The sequence below is a fragment of the Lynx canadensis genome, chromosome A2, assembly GCF_007474595.2.
Source record: "Lynx canadensis isolate LIC74 chromosome A2, mLynCan4.pri.v2, whole genome shotgun sequence".
In the NCBI taxonomy this organism is placed as follows: Eukaryota; Metazoa; Chordata; class Mammalia; order Carnivora; family Felidae; genus Lynx; species Lynx canadensis.
Window position 1 is genome coordinate 110,016,374 of NC_044304.2, and position 6,000 is coordinate 110,022,373.

The following is a 6,000-nucleotide window of genomic DNA, read 5'->3' on the forward strand; positions in this document are numbered from 1 at the left end:
TAATAACATAATCATACAGAGAACATAAGTCATTCGTGTAATTAGAACACAGTATTGTGGGATATATTCTGGGAACAAAAAAATGCAAAGCAATCTTTTTTAAAAAATGTTTTGTTTATTTTTGAGAGAAGGAGAGAGAGAGAGAGAGGGAGAGAAAGGAGAGAGCACAAGCAGGGAAGGGGCAGAGAGAGAGAGGGACAGGGGATCCGAAGCAGGCATTGTGCTGACGTCAGCAAACGTGACGTGGGGCTCAAACTCAGGAACCATGAGATCATGAGCTGAGCCAAAGTCAAAAACTCAGCCTCTCAACTGACTGAGCCACCCAGGTGCCCCCAAAATACAAAGTAATCTTAAACTACTCAGTAGTTTTGTTGCTATTGGTGTTGTAATTCTGAAATATTGTACTTTGGAATAAAGGAGTAAATATAGGAGATGTTGTTAGGAACCAGTAGTTTCACTGCAGAGAGAAGAGATATAAAGTGGAATGGGAGAAAGCAGGGAAAACTCATGTGTTGTTGAACTGAACTGGATGTAACAATACAATTTTTTTTAATTATCCTAGCTTTATCCATTGAAAAGTCCTAGATCATGATTTCCAAATACAACCTCCAGTGAAAGGGAACCAACGACCATTTGGAGATACAACTGATTTCAGGGCTGGGATGAATCTGGAACAACTCAGTGTACCAGAAAGCAAGGAGGTGCTCAAACATCAGTAGGACACTGGCTTTTGAAGTGGTGCTCTCTGGCTAATTTGGAACAATGTTGGCATCAAAAAGAGTAATGATGGTTATGGATTTTTATCACATCAAACGGTTCTCAGTGTGGGATCTTCTGCAGTACAACCTTCGTAGACTCTTGAAAGGAATCAGTGTCATGAAAAACAGAGGGAAACAGTGGGATTGCTCCAGATTGAGAGAGACTCAGGAGAACTCAGAGAAGACTTGGAGAGGCAAGTATCTAAAGGACATGCAAACAAGGGCACCTGGGTGGCTCAGTCAGTTAGGCATCCAACTTCGGCTCAGGTCATGATCTCATGGCTCGTGAGTTCAAGCCCTGCATCGGGCTCTGTGCTGACAGTTCAGAGAGCCTGGAGCCTGCTTCAGATTCTGTCTCCCGATTCTGTCTCCCTCTCTCTCTGCCCCTCCTCAGCTTGTGTGCACACTCTCTCTCTCTTTCAAAATAAATAAATAAAAAAAATAAAGGACATACAAACAGACACAAAGGAATTAGCCCAATATAAAAAAAGAAATCACAAATGCACATAAAGGGAAAACCACAAAACTTCTCAAGGTTACCACATTTACATTAGTCTGCTTATGGTGGAAATAAAGCAATATTCTCTTATAATTAACATACTAACAAAGGTTGTGAAATATATTCCAGTATTTGCACTGTGAAAGTTAAGGCTAAATTTGCTTTTGCAAGGGACTTTAGGTTTATGCAAATGTCCACATTTGCTTTGTGTTTTTTAGGATCCGAAACAAACAGAGTGACCCAGTTACTTTTGTCTATCTTAGAGGGCAAAGTGCCCCTGACTGTGATGGCGTAGGTGAGGTACAACAACAGAAGACTGTCCATTTTGCTTTCTTTCACAAGGGAAACAATAGCCATGTGTGAGGCGGGAAGCTGAATCAAACTCAGACCCCAAAAATGAAAACAACAAAAAACTATACAGGACCAGTTGAGGACAATTTGAAAAAATTCGGTATGAACTTTATGTTAGTTGATGCTACTGAATTCATGTTGGTTGAATCATTTCCCCCTTATTAACTATAAGCCCAATTCAACTAAGGAGTTGGTTTTTGTAGAATAATGTACTCAGGACAGACAAGTATTTAGGGGTGAAGTACTAAGATTCTGCATCCCACTCTTACTGATTTGGGGAAGGGAAAATGTGTTAAAGAGCTAGAATAGCTATGGTAAATTTAATGTACTTATGGAAGGAGTATAAGATCATTTGTTTTATTCTCCCTCCAACTTTTCTGTGGGCAAAGACATCTTCGTAAATTAAAAAAATTAAAGAAATAATGCCCCCAAAACCCTACAATGGCAATGGGTAAAAAAAAAAATGACATGGGTTAAAACAGTATGATGGATAAATCAAATTTTTGTTGGGGCACTTGCGTGGCTCAGTTGATTAAGCATTTGACTTCAGCTTAGGTCATGATCTCACGGTTCATGAGTTCCAGCCCTGCGTTGGGCTCTGTGCTGACAGCTCAGAGGCTGGAGCCTGTTCCCAAATCTGTGTCTGCCTCTCTCTCTGCCCCTCCCCTGCTCACAGTCTGTTTCTCTCTCTTTCTCAAAAATAAACAAAAATTTTAAAAAAACTTTTTTGTTGTTGTAAATTTTCTACAGAAGGGAACTGATCCTGGTGAAAGAATTCAAAAAAAAAAAAGTAGTAAGAAAAATCAGAAAGAATTTTCAGCATGTTAAATAAAAAAATTTTTTTTGATCACATAATTAAATTGAAAGAAGTTTGTGAAAAGTTTTCAATATTGGTCCAATTCCATTAATATGTAGCCATCAACCATTTGTTAAGACATCTTGACTGTCAAATGAGGGTGGGGAAGCCTCCAAACGTGAACATGTTAGTTTGGTCAAAATGGTTGGTAGGGAAGAAATATTATAAACTCATCCCAGGGATTTAGCAAATGCTATCTTTTAAAAATCTGTGCCTTGGGGAATTGGAATCGCTAGGTCAGGTGGCTATGGTTAGGCAATGAGTGTGAAATCAATTTGGGAGAAGCAGAGAGGAGCCTGGAAGATGTGGCTCACCAGAAGGTACTGGAGAAAAGACCCATTCATTGAGTTTCCCTTAATCCCCGGGAAGAGGAAGTCAGCATGGGTCAGCTGCTCACTAGTTTCCACACAAGCAGTTTCAGGATTCCTGCTTATACAGCAGGTTCCTATATTTTCAAGTACTAGTCTCATTCAACCCTATGATTGGGGAGAGAGGGACAAACCATTATCTTCACTTTACAGAGGAGGAGATTGACTCTTAGAAGTTGCGAAACCTGTCCCCAGCTAGCAAAATGAAGCAAGTCTCCATCCTGTTATCCCTTTAACTGGAATCTGCTTTAAAATGTAACATGGGTTGGGGCACCTGGGTGTCTTGGTCGGTTAAGCGTCCGAATTCGGCTCAGGTCATGATCTCACGGTCTGTGAGTTCGAGCCCTGAGTCAAGCTCTGTGCTGACAGCTCAGAGCCTGGAGCCTGTTTCAGATTCTGTGTCTCCCTCTCTCTCTGCCCCTCCCCTGTTCATGCTCTGTCTCTCAATGTCTCAAAAATAAATACACGTTAAAAAAATTTTTTTTAAAATGTAACATGGGAGACCTCAGGATAAAAAGATCTTCAGCATTATTCTAGACCCTGCATTCTGTACTTATGCTGATTAAATTAAGGATATAGGTCTTTCTGTAAAAAAATTTATTCGTGCTTTTATTTTCCAGTGGTCACTAAGAAGTGGAGAAATTGAGATTCTGATTTGCTGTTAAATAATTACTAATAAATAATACTGGATCAAGTAGTTAATCCTTGTTTATCACTGTTCTAAAAAGACACAGTCAGAACAATAGAGATCTGCCAGCCATTTGATAAATGATTTAACTAACTAGAAAATTATGGGTGAGTCCACATAAAGTCCACAACAGCTTTTGTATGACTTAAGCTTAAATGAAAAGTGGAAAGAAATGTTCTGTGCTGGACCATAATGTGCAGTTGTTCGTACTTATAAATTACCCTCAGGTCACCACAGAGAAGAGAGGAGAAATTTAATAATGGCACTGAATAATATTTGCCTAATGGTGCCATTCCTATACAAAATCATTTAAAACCACGGTACACTGTGCTGTGGGAAATCAAAATGTAGAGAAATCACATCAGCTTCTACAGTTTGAACTAGGATCTCAGTGCAGTGCATGTGCATGCATGTGTGTGTTTGAGTGTGGGTGAGTGTGTGTGTGTGTTTAATGGGACAAGGAGGGTCTGGGGGAGTAGGAGGATGAGGGATGGGGGCGCCATACGAAAAGAAGCCCATCACTTCAAAGAGGCGGCTGGTGGTGAGCAGGTGGGGGGCTCTCTAGGGAAGGTACAGGGACAGTTACTGTGCTGGAATGCACATGTGGCAGAGCAGCAAATGAGGGGGGCTGGAAGATCAAAAGGAAACCTGAAAATCACAGGTCACTCCCAATCTGTACCTCTCAACTAGGATTACGGCGTCAGGCATTTGAAAGGGAGTGCCTGATCTTTACAAGGTCAAGAGCCACACACTTGGTGAGTCTGTAATGGATCTGATTCAGCTAGTTTGGTTACTGCCAAATACAGAATACATTCCAGCCCAAGAAACTCAGGTAGCTCCCAAAGCCCTTTAAAGTTTGCAGAGACAACCTGCTTTTCCCAGGCTTCCACGGGCTCTTTTGAAGTATCTCCAGGAGCTAAACAGCCTTTCCAGAAGGACTCATTTAGCAATGCTCATGAAGAGTGATGAATGCTCTCCAGATTGGCCCTTTTTTGTTCCTCCAGTGTTACCATCCTGGTAGAAAGAGGACGACCTCCCACCATTATGCTCTAGGACAGAATCACAAGGATGCAGTGGTGCTATTTATAACGACATCCAGTTTCAATATGTCACTCTTTAAACCCTAATCTTTTTCCTTGGTTAAAAGAGACAGAGAGACAGAGACAGAGACAGAGACAGAGAGAGACTATGTTTCTAGGTTTATTTAGATTGAATTTCCCATATGCAATTTTAGCAGAATTAAGTCCACGAATAGCCTACCATATGCATGTCTGTGGTTATGGCAGAGGACATGGTGGGGGATGTTTCCTTACACATTATGAAAGCAAAATAATCTAGCCATTGATTCTATTAATGCACTTTGTTAATACAAGTGATTCTTTATGGCCCTTTGTGTTAGTAGCAAAGGCTTTTCCTTTTGATAGCCCCTAGCTGGTCTAATAGGGATGTACACAATTCATGAAAAATGTGGACTAGTTTAAATTATCTTAAATGCTGGCTTAAGGATTAAAAAGTCAGTCAAATGTTTTGTTCATATATATCTTATAGATCCCATTTCCAAAATTAAATTCTTTATTGATTTCTACTGTTTTTCTTTAACTAAACACATTGAAAACATCTGCAAAATGCAGTCATGGTTTTGGTTCCTTGGAGGAAAGACCCGCTAGGCTAGAAACAATCCATTTTTTTTCTAACTGTAATCACACTGGGATGGGTAATATAAGCCACCATTACTCAGACCTTTTCCTCCTCAGCTGGTGCTAAAAAATCTGGACAGCTCAGATAAAAGTAGACTTTGCTCTGCGGATAATATGTGGGTTTTATTACATTTCATATCTCATCTTGCACGGTTCAGTGTGTCCATCAGCACAATTGCACAAAATAACAAATCCAGTTCGATAAATGTTTAAGTCATGTTCACTCTGCTTGGGTACCTAGAAATGTTAGCTTATTTGATTTAATTACAAAGAGCAAATCAATAAAACACTATCACCAGAAAATTTCAAGCTATGCATGCTCAATAAATTTATTCATTTAGTTTCCAGAAAACATGCCAAATCCTAGGGCAGAAAACTCAGATTACTTGATTTTATTTGATTAAAACTGAAGTAGAACCAATAGGGAGAAAACATCAATCATTTGTAGTGAAAACCCACCAGGGAAGCAGCTCCCACGATAATGTGGTTTGCCACTGGATAATGTTTAAGACTCATTATTTGAAAAGCCAGGTCTTTAGAGACAACAGGGGCTGAAAAAAATCAATTCAATTGACAAAGGTCTCTACTTCTGAAATGCACGTGTTATTCACTTTTTAGGATTTTTAGCAAGGGAAATCATAATAATGAGAAATCATTACCCAATAGATGGGTCAGATGGTTCAACCTGGAGAGGGATGTGACAGGGACAATAATCCAGCTGCATGGGGACAGGTGTAGGCAGGCAGCACCACCAGCAGTGATAGTCTAAGCAGATCGTCCTGT